Below are 13,961 nucleotides of genomic sequence, written 5' to 3'. Positions count from 1 at the left end.
TATATATGGAGAGGACCAGCAAAAAAATGTGTACAGACTTCAGGGAAAGAAAAATAGTCTGATGTTTCCTCAACAGATGCTTTTACCCTCTTATGGTGGACCCTAGAGGATGTTATATATCTCAGAAAACCCACTACACTGCCTGCCTCTAGAAAAGAAATTGAAAATGCATGTGCAGCAGTCTCAGCGACCAAGGTTACCCAAGCAACAGTTCACTATACTAATAAATGCCTGGAAGCTAATGGCTACAACTCTGAGCAACTCTTATAATTGTAGAGGCCAAAAGTAACTTGTATTAATCTCATGTGTCTCAGTAAATTTAGTAAAATATATGTTTTTCTTTTCCAGAAGTGTGTATACATGTTTTGAGCAATCTCCCTGCCCCTCTCTCCATGTGTATATAGGTGTACATACACACCCACACACCCACACACCCACACACCCACACACCCACACAGTGGACCCTCATGTTACAGTTGGCCTGACATGCAAGCAACATTAATTAGGTTAATGAAGATTCATCTTCCTCTTTTTTTTTGTACCCTGGATTGAACTCAGGATCTTGCGCTTGCAAGGCAGGTGGCAGCACCACTGAGTTAAATCTCTGGCCCTTTTGCCTCTTGTTATGTATAGCTTGTACCCAGGTATCATCCAGTTCCCATATGTATTGACTTACAACCAACTTGAATTACAACCAGCCTTGGGAACCAATTTATAAGTCAAGAGTCCACTATGTTAAAAAAAAATATATATATTTATATTTCAAATTCTATCAAAACGAAAGATAAATAGGAAGTAGGAAGACCTTTTCAAATGGATGGAGAACAAGAGATGGAGGGAGAGGGAAGGGAGGGGATGGAAAGGGGATGAAAAAATGAAAAAATTTAAAAACTGATGTGAATAGACATTAAATATATTGTTTTTTCTTTTTTTTTTTTTTTTTTTTTTTTGTACTGGGGATTGAACTCAGGACCATGCACTTGCAAAGCAGGCAACAGAACCACTGAGCTAAATCCCCAGCTTAAATATATTGTTAAAATATGTATTTATTCGCAAATATTAAATGTTGGGCTGGGGATATAGCTCAGTGGTTCTGCTACCTGCCTTGCAAGCATGAGACCTGAGTTCAATCCCTGGTAACCCCCCCTAAAAAATCAAATATTAAATGTTAAGCGATAAAAATTACTTCTGATGTATTGTCTAATATGTTGAGAAAGTGCCTTTATAATCTTGGGTCTTAATAAAAAGATCACAAAAGATATTTCTCTGGAACAATTTAATAAGGCACAGGACGAATAGCTGTAATTTTCAATATGAAATTTTAATAAAATTATTTTGTATTTTCAGTAAATATATTGAAAAACTACTTTCCATCTATCTCATTTTGCTCTGTTCTGTTTATAACCATTTTCACTTTGAAGCAATTTCAGATTCATAGAAAAGTCATAAAGTAGTACAGAGAGCCAAAGAATACTGTTTTTGCTTTAGTCAGATTTTCCACTTAATATTGTTCATATTTGCATTCTTCTCTGCACCTCTCTTCTCTCTCTCGATACACATGCACACACATTACTATAGTTTTTTTCTCCAAGCCACTTCAAAATAAGTTGCAGATACAAAACTCTATAACTGCTTAATATTTAGTGTGTGTATTGTATTAAGAATCAAAATTAGGTATTTGACATTTATCTAACATTGCTGTCTTCAGAAAAATTATTTTATAGGTTCAGAGGCCAGTACAAGATCATTTATTGCATTTAATTGTCACTCCAACTTGGAACAGTTCCTAAATCTTTGTCTTTTATTATCTTGACATTTTAGGAGTATAAATGCCTCTTATATTGCAGAATCTTTTGGTTTGTAATTGACATTTCCATGTGATTTGTGTATTTTGATCAGGAATTGTCTTTTCAATTTCTGCTTTTGTGTATATTACATAAACATTTCATCAGAAGATGAGCACATGTGTATAACTTATAAATAAAGATATGGGGCATATATGCTCCATTTGTTCTGATCATGTGATGACATGTCAAGATAAAAGGCTGGTGATCACTGTATCAAATGATCAGTGAGGGTACCAAGCAGCAGTCCAGGAGCTGGATCAATTTTTTTTCTAGACACGGTCTTGCTTTGTAATATAGGCTGGCCTTGAACTCACTATGTAGCCCAGGCTGGGCTCACTCTCATGGTGATCCTCCTGCCTCAGCCTCCCGGAGTGCTAGGATTACAGGTATGTGCCACCACACCTGGCTGTTTCTTAATTGACATAATGCATGACATCCTCTGGCACTTTGCTCTGAGGGCTTTTCTGTCTTTGCCACGTTAGCTTTCCTATGAATGATGGAGTACATTTTGTGTGCAATACTTTATAGAATTCTTTTGAAATTAAAAAATTCCAATCCAAGCAATTACTGCACAATTTCTCATATATTATATTTTCTAAAAGAAATTATTGAGGGAAAATACTATTTCATTCTTTTTTTTTAGGACTCACAAAAAAGTTTTCATGTGTTGTGTTATTTGAAACAATCCAAAAAATAACATAGTTGAATGTGTTAGAAACATTGCTTCCTCTAAATATATAGCGAACTTCTGGCGCTATGTAATTTGTTTCAACAGTTATTTTTTTCCCTCTTCTATAATCCTTGCTATACATGATTCAACATTGTTTACTGACAAAGAAATGCATTTTGGGTTTCATCATATTCTGTCTTTGTATTTTTTCAACCACTTTTATTGAGATGGAAAGAACAAATGTTTCCCCAGTGCATGTGGCTGTTTTTTTTTTTAACCTTTGCTTTAAAATGAGCAACTTCAAAAGAAGCTTCTAGCTGGGTGTGGTGGCTTGTGCTTGTAATCCTAGCACTCAGGAGGCTGAGGCAGGAGGATGGCAGTGAGGGTGAGGATAACCTCTGCTACATAATGAGGTCAGGGCCAGCCTGGACTACATAGTGAGGCCTTGTCTCCAAAAAAAAAAAGTTTCTAAATATTTATTACATTTTATCACACTGTGTAGAATTCTGTATTTAGTGTTGTTTGGCTTTGTAGATCTCCAAAGAATTGTAGTAGTTTTTCTTTGGGTGTGAGATGTGTAGTTTCAACATGTCCTGCAAATCTTTATGGCATCATGTTACCATTTGCTACTATTTCTGACAATATAGCAAGCTAGATTACTCAAAAGCTTTCTCTATATAACACTTACAAAAATATAGCAAATATCTTTTTAAATTTTTATGACCTCTGATCTTCAGGCTGTTTGTGATTGTCAATTTTCTTTTCTTTTCTTTTTTCTTTTTTGGTTTTTTGAGACAGGGTCTCACTATGTAGTTGAGACTGACCTGGAGCTCACTATGTAGCCCAGGCTGGTCTTGAACTCAGAGATCCTCCTGCCTCAGCCTCCCGAGTGCTGAGATTACAGGTATGAGCCACCACGCTTGGCTTCTGTCAGTTTTCTTTTATCTTCTCTGCTGTGGCGAGGAAGGCTGTGGCTTGTAAGATGTGTGCTTGTAGCCAGAGGGGAAGCCTTAAACTTTTTAGGTGTACCTTCTGTATAGCTGTGGCAGGGAAGGAGGAGTTAAGGTAGCTTAGATTTATTCTAAGATTTTATTAAAATTGTTTCCTATGATAAACTCTATTCCTAATTATGAAACCAGTACATATAAAAGAAAATGAAGGTATAAATTATATGCAATCCTGTTACTAAGCAAAAGAAAGATGGAAAGAAGGAAAGAGGTGGGTGAATCAGATTTTTAGTTTATATCTTCCTTTCTAGTATTTATATAGAAAAAATAATATTGTACTATAAATGTCACATAACGCCAAATTAGTAGTTTCTTTTCCTACTCAACACTGTTTGCACATAACAAAGTAGTTGTGAAAGTAGCAGAGAAATTTCATTCTCAGTGAATGGAGAAGAGGAGCTCCAGCTCTAAGGCCACCTTCTCAGCAGTTTCTGGGTTTGGATTTTGCTAGGGCTGAATTAGGAGGGGGTGTGGTATGCATGTTGTCATCAGGTTTTTCTTGGAGCTTTTTAGGAACTTGAGGGTGTCGCTTCTTTCCTAATTTGGCCATAGTTGGTTCTGTTATGGCACAGGTGGGTGTGTTTTTACCATTATAATGAGTTTAAAGTTATCTGGAATGTCAACATGACTCTTAAACCACATCAAGTGTGTGTGGAGTTCCACTGTTTCTTAGTCTCTTTCTTGGATGCTGTGACAAAATACCCAACACCCACAATTTAAAAGAGGAGAGGTTTATGTTGGGTCATAGTTTTAGTATATGGCTGGCTGGCTCCAAGGCAGTAAATGCCTTGTGGAAGGGTGAGGCAAAGGAAAATTGCTCATGTCATGGTGACCAAGAAGCAGAGTAAAGGGAGGAGCTGGAAAGGGAGATATATCCTTCCAGGTCGTGCCCCCTGAGACCAAATCCTGTTTCCTGACTATAATCAGCTATTATGCCTGTCCAAAAGCCCTGTCTATGATGTTGCTGATTCCCTGAGTGTCTCAGTGACCCCAAAATGAAGAGAGGCAAGACGTGAGGAGCAGGATCAGAGGACTGCAGCTCGCTCAGGCAAACAGCAGCCTCATGATCAAAACTGCAATATTTATTGAAGTCGTTCAGAGCATCAAACGAAAAGCATGTTTTTAGCATTTTATCTTATATCTAAAGTTACATAATATTTTTCCAGCTGTGTTTACAAAAACAACTTTTTTTTTCTTTTTTACTTTGTCCTTCTAACCCCTTAGAAAGCATCTTTTACTTTGTCTACATCCTTTTGGGAGATTAACAGGGGACAAACAAGAATTGCTGGCATTTCTTGTCCTGAGACAACTGGTCTGCCAGGCACTCAGATGTCCTTACATTTCTTCCAAGATGGATACTCTTATGACAAGTTCCACTACACTATGAGTATGTGAGGCCTTTGGGGAGATAATTTTTTTTTTTTTTTTTGTACTGGGGATCGAACTTAGGTCCTTGCACTTGCGAGGCAGGCAGTGGAACCACTGAGCTAAATCCCCAGCCCTAGACATTCTTAATCTAAACTATAACATTTTGTCTTGGGCCTCCAAAAAAAACTTGTCAGAATTTGTTGTTGTTGTTGTTGTTGTTGTTTTTTTTTGTACTGGGGATCAAACTCAGGACCTTGCACTTGCAAGGTAGGCATGGTGCTGCTGAGCTAAATCCCTGGCTCTGCCAAAGTTTTAATAGGTCCAATATTGCTGAGAATTCCAAGTCCAAAGTCTTCCTTTAAGGCTCAAGGCAAACTTAGGTAGAAGCCCCATAAAAATAAAAAAGAAAGTTAAACACTGCTGACACACAATGGCACAGGATAAACATATCCATTTTAAAATGCAAAAATAGGTGGCTAGAAAGGATGTATCAGGGCAGACATTAAAACCTGTAGTTCCATGTATAGCATGTGGAGCAATCTGTGGTAGAATGTGACTGCCAAGTGGTTTGGGTGACCCCGCCCCTACAGCTCTGCTGATTGCAGATCTCCTGGCTTCTCTCTTCTGCTCACTTTGCTTACTGTCTGTGGCCTTCCTCAGCAGAAATTCCATGGTTCTGGATTTCCCAACTTCTAGGGGTATCCAGTACAATTTCAGCTTCATTATCTTAGCTTCATGCACTGTCCTCTCAGGGGCACACTGCCTGGCCTCCCAAACTTTCTGCTGAAATCTGGGTGGAGACATCCCTGATGCCACAGCTCTTAACATTCAGCATGTTCATAAAATCAGCCCCATGTGGATGACACCAAGGTCTGCCGCAGCTTGAGCAACAGCTGTGCCGCAGAGACCTTGAGTATCTGAATCATGGTTGCAGGCCTCTGAGTGTTTGGATGGCTGAGCACTGTGAACCAAATCCCAAAGAACCAGTTTGTTGGTAGCCCCTTTTAAGGAAGGGACCCTGGGGCTTTCTTCTCAAAACAAAGTGTTTCACTTTTGGACCCTTGAACCTATGAAGGGTGGGGGCTTGCAGGTTCCTGGGATGCTCTCAAAGCATCCTTCCTGTAGTACTAATGCGAAGTACTTGGCTTTTTTACTTTATTTTTTTTTGGTACTGGGCATCCTACTCGGGATCTTGCACTTGTGAGGCAGGCAGCAGCACTACTGAACTAACTCCCCAGTCCAGGCTTCTTTTTAATGCTAATATTTTCAGCATTCAAGCTGTGCTGGACCAAAATTTTATGGGCCTCAACTTCATAGATGCTTCTTTTCTGGCCACTAGCAAAAAAATATTTTATGAAGTTTTTATAAATTATATTTAGCTTTTTGCTCCTGCTTTTCAGCATAAATCTTGCTAAAAGCAGCAAGCAGTACTCATAGTGCAGTCTTAACCTTGGACTGTCTTTAAATTTCCTTCACCACACTAATTAGCCCATTGCCTTTTATCTCAGTCTCCCACAGAGTCTCAGGAAATGAGCAAAATGAAGATAAGTTATCTGCCAGCTTGTAATATCGCAGATGGCTTCAAGTCCATTTACCAATAGAGCCTTTGTTTCCAACTGAAACCTGTAGAGCCCAGTCTTTACTGTGTACATTTCTATGAGCATACGTGTCTTTTGACCTCTGACCAGCGTGTCTCATCAAGTATAGTTTACAGCATTTTAGGGTTTCTCTATCCAGCATTCCCAAACCTTTTCAAACTTCTGTTGTCCACTTCCAAAGGCTTTGAATCTACATGTTCAGGTATAGTTACAATAATGACCCTATTTCTCTGTTAACAAAATCTGTTTTGGCTGGGACAAAGTACAGAACATCCACAATGTAAAGGAGGAACGATTTATTTTGGCTCACGTTTCCATTTTAAGTTTGGCGAGCTCTAAGGCAGGGCCTTGGAGAAGGGCCTTAATGAGGAAAGCGGCTCACATTATGGCAGCCAGGAAGCATAGAGCAAAAAGAGGAGCCAGAGAGGGAGATACACCCTTCTAGGTTGTGCCCCCATTCTAGATTGTGCCCCCAGTGGTCTCTCTGTTCTGACCAGACCCCACCTTCTAACGGCTATAGCACCACCTCAGTCCAGTCACCTTCCAAAAGCCCTGCCTTGGAGTACATGAGCCCTTTAGGGGATATTCTTTTTTCTAGGCCATAACATTTTGGGTGGGTGATAACTCTGTTGTGAACATTGGAAGCAAATGGCTATTGACTGGTAAATAAACAGCTGGTAGCACAACATGCTACAGTAATTTCAGGGTTTCAGGCTAGTGACAAGGATTCACGCCATCTGGACTCCTCATTGCTGCTTCTTTCCTTATATTTGCTTCTGCTATTTAGTTACCCACACCTGTTTGCTGTTGCATAAATGCATCAGGCACACCCCACCTTTAGGCCTTTATTCTGGCTTTCATTGTCTCTCACCTAACTTTGGCTCAAGTCTCACATCTAAAATTGCTTCTCCTGACCACGCTATTTAAAATTGCAATCCATCTCTGCATTATACCCCCAAATACAGTCCACTAGCTCTTGCCCTCCTTAACCTGCTCCATTCTGCTTTTCCTCTCATATTTTGAAATATTCCATTATAATATAGAGTATATTTATGTTACCCTATCTTGCTTATTTTCATACTTCCTTTTTACCTTTCCTCTCCTTTCAGTTGGAAAGGGCAAAGGGTCTTGGTGAGTCCAGTAGTGACTGACATACACTGGATATTTTCTGAATGAATGAATGAATGTATAACAAATGAAATAGTAACATACTATAATCAGATCTTGTGGACTTAGCAGCAGATTATTGTATTTAGCAGTGATATACTGTGTCCATCTCTTCATGTAAATATTCTTTGATATGGCTATGTGCCCAGATGTTTTTATGATTTCAAACAGTTTCTGTGAGCATTAAGTTTGAGCAGCAGTGAATATTTAAAACAGGACTAGAGAGGAATGGACTATACCCCATTCATTTATTCACACACAAATATATATATATATATATGGCCTACTATAAAGGGAAAACAATGGTAGAGAAACTGAAGAAATAAAAACTTTAATTATGTTGAAATAGGAAGGTCTATGTGACTTTTTTTTTTCCTCCCAAGTTTTTGGTGTATAGTAGAACCTTTCTCCAGTTCTGGGGTTATCTTCTTCTCACTGCAGTGGCTGCTATGAACTTGCCTTGGAGGTATCTGAGCCAGCAGCTCCACATTCCCCATCAAAGGGAGCAAAACCAGCAGGCATCACTCCCTCACAGTCTCTTACAGCGTCAGTGAGAAGCTATTCCTCTTTTCATGGACGACTGGCCTCTGGCTGATGGCAAAACAACTCCACACTAAAACACACTTTTAATTCTCAGACATCACTTTCAGATTTGGAGAAAATTGAGTGTGGGAAGAAAGAAGCACAGACTCTCATGATTTATAGAAAGAATTCCATTCGAGTCCAGTACCTTTCTTCATTTCCTGGTCCAATTTATTCTTTAGTCATTGACCTGCTGCTGGCCATTGTGACTGTGTGACCACCTATGGCTTTTTCATCTATCTACCAGTGTGGTTCCCACATTCTAAATGACAGCAGTTACATTAGGAGTTATAACTCAAACAGGGAAAATAGCCTTTCTTTCTTATTGTTCTTTGGCATTTGGTGTTGTTTTTAATTACTTGTCTAGCTAATTATCCCAGGAAACGGTAAGCAGTAAGGGCCTTATATGGACTACAAATGAAGTCAGAAAAGTCTGGCCTCTTCTATTTTCAAAAATGAAATTTAAAAAAATGAACACTTCCTAAGTGTGCATTACTCTTTTCCTTAGGATAAGGAAAAGTTCTGAGAAGACTGGTATGGTGAATGTCATAAGAAAGAACTTCAATGAAGATGCTAAATACAAGTATAACAAGACTTTCTCATGGATCAAGCAATTAAAGAGCAACAGACATACTGTCCACCTTTTCTCTTTATCTTTTCTGTGTGTGTGTTTATCATTTTTTAGAACTGTTTTTCAAAACCTATTAGCTTCTTTTAGCTCAAATATATTACTGAGAAGTCCTGCTTGTGATGGAAAGATGGGTGCACAAAATATTAATTCATAAAGATAATTTGATCATAAAGTAGACGATAAGACTATCCTCTACAGTCAGAAGGCGAATTTGTTAAGTCTGAAAATAGGTATAAAAATTATATAACCCACTTATTTTTTTATAAGTAAAAGTAGGTATCCATATTCTTTCTGGGTGGTCCAGCTAATTAGGAAAGAAATAGCTAAGGAAGAAACACTGAAAGTAACATTTAATTTTATGTATAATCAGAAGAAATATGCCAAGTGATTCATCACTAATTTAGATAGTCAAGAAAAATCTAGGAAGCATAATTAGCTATTCAGAGAGTTGAAACATTTGCGAAATGTTACAGTTATAAATTACTGTTTTTTTACCATGAGATCCAACCAGTACTTCATCAACAAATCCCAAAAGACTTTTGAGCAAGTCTCAACATGCAATACTTTTACTCTTATCCCTCTCACATTTTTTATGTGTGCATATTGGTTTTACTGATAAATGGATTTCATTTTAGCAGATTTATACATGCACAGAACATTTTAATCATTTCCCCCATCACCCCTTGTCCTCCCCTCCCCCTCTGGGTAAGGGGTTCAATGCAGTACTTGTACTTGATGCAGAGCTTTTTACCTAGAAAGAGAAGTGCCTGTCTTTGAAAGGTTAGCTTCTTTTTGAAAATCTTTTTGGAACTCTGCCACTTACACTTTCTGGACTTCATTTCTTCTTCATGAAAAACGAGAGAAATTCTGCCTGTCACCCAGTTGTCTCCCAGGGGTTTTGTAAAGCATCTATGAGAAGCTCATTTACCCACAATCCTGTGTTGTGAATGACAGGTCAGTGGGCCTCCCTGGCCCAATAATATGTTCTTGGTCTCTTCTGCTTCAGGTAAGGGAGTGCCTTATTATCCCCTAACCTCCTATTGATGATATTTATTTGCTAGTTTAGACAGCCTTTGATTGAATACTGAACTCAAAAATCTACCTGAGGTAGGAGCCTTGACCAGAGAACTCATTTCTAGGCCTGGTTGCTCTACATCCTCTTCACAATGCATGCTGGGAATGGATAATATGTTCTGATCACTGTAGGTTCTGGGTATTCTCAGGACTCTTTTTTTGCTGTGATTAGCAATGTCTGAGACTGTCTAGATGGAGATTTAATTGGAAAAGAGGATAAGGAAGGCCACACCTGTGGGATGCTTTTTATGTCCTAAATCTCCTTCTAGTCGCCTCTGGAGTTCTGGAGTCCCTTATGGCTTGGTTTAGCAGGTAGGGGAAATTTACCTTCCTGGAACTACATCGGGGAAACAAGCATTATGATTTTTGGAGTGGAAATTGGCATCAGTTTTTCCTGAGAAAACTGTTGATAGTGGCTAGGTTTCATGTTACTACATTAGTAACAATGCAATTCATTGACGTGGGTTAAATGACTTCTCTGGGTTATTGTACATGGTCTCTGACATTATTTCTATGAGAATAATGTATGCTGAGATGCAAACACTGGATGTAAAAACACCTGGAATACAATTATTTCTCAACAGTAGACTGAAGAGACTAATACTGAAGAGACTAATGTGGGGAAACTATAAAAGATAAATTAAGAAAATTGTGGTCCTCAGTGGTATTCATCAGTGCTTGCAAATTATGGTCTTCAGCTCTTTTCTGGTAGCTCCTTGCAATGATGGTGAGCTGTTTGTTAATGAAGGCTCTAAAAAGGTTCACCATAGCAGCAGCGGGGAGGGCTTGAATGTATGCAATTTTCTAGTCAACTAAAAATGCTTGTTCTCTACGCACTAAAGCTTTATTTTTTAAAATACAAAGCCATTTTATTGATGTAGTTTGGTAAAAGATTTTCTTTTCTTTTAATATTTAAATTATTAAATAATGAGTGAGTATTGAATTTTCATGGTTACTCAGGTCAAACTTTTGTAATCATCCTTGATTCTTTTTTGTCTCAGATACCATACCAAAGCTGTCAGCAAAGAATGTTGCCACCTTCAGTGTTTACCCAGAATTCAGTGCCCTTTCATTCTTTTGGCTTTCTTATCCTGATCCAAGCTGGAATCATCTCTTGTCTAGATTACTGCAATAACATTTTAAGTGGTCACCCTGTTTTCCCTCTCTCACCTGCAGTCTATTGTAATCTAGTCCTCAGAATGATCCTGTTAAAGTAGTATAATCATCACATCTTGTCATTTTTTTCTTAAACTCTTTTTTACTATTAGTAAACTCTTTTTTACTATTGGGTTTCACTGCATATATTTTGATCGTATCCATCCCTCCATAATCTTCATGTCATGACTGGCATGAGTGTGACCTTCACAGATAAACAGGCTACTCTGAAAACAACAGGTTACTCTCGATAAGTAAGACAGCCATAAAGAAAACTGAGGAGAGTGTAGACAATCTCCCTGGTGCTAAGAAATTCAGTGATCGTCTCTGCACACCTGTGCTAACTGTCCTTGGACCCTCAGTCATAAACATTCTTTATGATTATAGCCCCTTCCCAGAAACTTATATAAACATAGTTTTCTTTCCAGCTAGCTGCTGAAATGTGCTCCTGATTTTAGTCTCTGTTCATACCTGAACAGCAATAAAGTTTTTTTTTCTTACAAAGCCTGTCTCTGAGGGACCTCACACATGCTGCTTATAACACTTCCTTATACCTCTTCTCTTTATTTCCTTCTTCTTGTCTAATAATAGTCTCATTCACTTTTATTAGCCTTATGTAATAAAAATCTCATATACGGCTGGTCATTTAGCTCAGTAGTTCCACTGCCTGCCTCGCATGTGCAAGGACCTGAGTTTAATCCCTGGTACCCCCCCCAAAAAAAGTCTCATATACTTTCATGTCATTATTTTTAGATTCCATGTGTTAGGGAGAACCTGAAATACTTGTATTTCTGCATCTGGCTTATTTTGTTCAGCATAATGATCTCTAGTTCTTCCCATTTTTCTGCAAAGGACCAAATTATGTTCTTCTTAATGGTTAAAGAATACTCCATGGTGTATTTATATCATATTTTCTTTGTCCATTTATGTGTTAATGGGCATCTCAGGTAGTTCCATATTTTGGCTAATGTGAACTGTGCTCTAATAAACATGACTTTTAATTCTTTTGAGTATGTACCAAGGACTGGTATAGCTGGGTCGAATGGTAGATATATAGATTTTTCTTTTTTGCGGGGGACTCTCATACTGATTTCCATAGTGGCTCTACTAATTTACATTTTCACCAGCAGTGTAGAACAGTTCCTTCTCCCCTCCTCCACTTCCTCTTCAGCGTTTGTGTGTGTGTGTGTGTGTGTTCTTGATGACAGTCATTCTGACTGGGGTAAGATAGTGTCTGAGTGCAGTTTTGATTTGTATTTCCCTCATGATTAAAATACAGTTTTTTGTGTACTAACTGGTCATTTGTACCTCTTTTGAGAAGTGTGTGTTGAATTCATTTGCCTATTTATTGATGAGCTATTGATACTGTTGTGTTGTTTTCTGAGTTCTTAATATATTCTAGATATTAATCCTCTGTCAGAAGAGCAGCTGGCAAAGACTTTTTCTAGTTGTGTAGACTCTCTTCACTCTGTCCTTTCCCTTAGAGTGAAGAAAATTTAAATTTGATATAGTCCCCTTTGTTCATTCTTGCTATTATTTCATTTGCTATTGGAATCTTATTCAGGAAGTCTTTTCCTGTGCTTATGGCTTCACATGTTTCCTTATATTTGCAGCTTTGAAGTTTCAGATATAATACAAGTTCATAGGTCTTTGATCAATTTTGAGAGATAGAGATCTAGTTTCATTCTTCTATAAGTGAATATTCAGGTTTTCCAGCACCATTTGTTAGATAGACTGTCTTTTTTCCAATATATATTTTTGGGTTCTTTGTCTAGAATCAGATGGCTGTAGTTGTGCGGGTCAGTTTATGTATCTTCTGTTCACTGATGTATGTGTCTATTTTTGTGCCAGTATTATGCTGTTTTTGTTACTATGGCATTGTAATATAATTTGAAATCAGGTATTGTGATGCCTCCAGCCTTGGTCTTTTTGTTTAGGATTTTTACATTCTGTTTTTGTTGTAATAACAGTCAAAATTGGAAATCTGATCTCATTCGTTAATTTGTTTATTTTTTTGGTACCGGGGATCAAACTAGGGACCTTGCGCTTGTGCTTGCCAGGTAGATGTAGAACCACTGACCTAAATCCCCAGTGAAATCTGATCTCATTTTCTACTTCTGTACTCCATCACCTTCATTGTCCCTTCTTCACTTTGCTCCAGGCCCTTAATTTTTGAAATCACCGCACACCCTCTTTCCCAGTTGTTGCAATAGCTATGGCTTTTGCTTTAATCCTTGTCTGCAGCTTATTCTCTCTCTCTCTCTCTCTCTTTCTCTCTCTCTCTCTCTCTCTCTCTTTTGTTACTGGGGATCCAACCCAGGACCTTGCACTTGTGAAGCAGGCGGTGGAACCACTGAGCGAAATCCCCGGCCCTGCTGCTTATTCTCTTTAAGGATTTGTTCAATGGCACCTACTTGATGAGATTTTTTTCGTGCTGATCTTGCTTAGAATTTCAGTCTCCTGATTCTTCTAGGCGTACTACCATACTTTCTCATTTTGTTTCTCCATTGCCTATAACACTATCTGCTATACTATATGTTTTATGTGTTTGTTCATTGAAATACAAGCATCATGGAAGTAGGGACTCTTTCTACCATCTGTAAGAGTGCTTGAAGTATGTCAAAGAGTAACAACTATTTGTTGAATGAATAAATGGATGAGTGAAATTTTCACCCAATTCAATACTTTATTGAGATAATCATATGATTTTCTCATCTTAACTGGAATTATATTACAAGGATTTCTAAAAGGAAAGTTAGCTTACATTTGTACAAGAAATATAACTTGGTTATTTTGTGTTATCTTTCAAATTATTGGCTGGGTTCAGGTTGCTAATTTTTTTTTTTTTTTTTTTTTTGGGGT

The 13,961-nt window shown here is 38.0% G+C and overlaps 1 long non-coding RNA gene across 1 annotated transcript in view; it reads left to right on the top strand.

The window, feature by feature from the left end:
• LOC117283613 overlaps positions 1-8,863 on the top strand; it is a 25,205-nt gene extending 16,342 nt beyond the window's left edge. Inside the window, exon 3 of the long non-coding RNA XR_004514641.1 lies at positions 8,748-8,863. This is a non-coding gene — a long non-coding RNA (uncharacterized LOC117283613). The remainder of the gene's footprint in view (positions 1-8,747) is intronic.
• The last annotated feature ends 5,098 nt before the right edge of the window (positions 8,864-13,961 follow it).

This window comes from Fukomys damarensis, unplaced genomic scaffold (assembly GCF_012274545.1).
Source record: "Fukomys damarensis isolate Sample0158 unplaced genomic scaffold, DMR_v1.0_HiC HiC_scaffold_28, whole genome shotgun sequence".
In the NCBI taxonomy this organism is placed as follows: domain Eukaryota; kingdom Metazoa; phylum Chordata; class Mammalia; order Rodentia; family Bathyergidae; genus Fukomys; species Fukomys damarensis.
The sequence above is the reverse complement of the archived record's forward strand: the minus strand, read 5'-3'. Positions and strand labels throughout refer to the sequence as shown.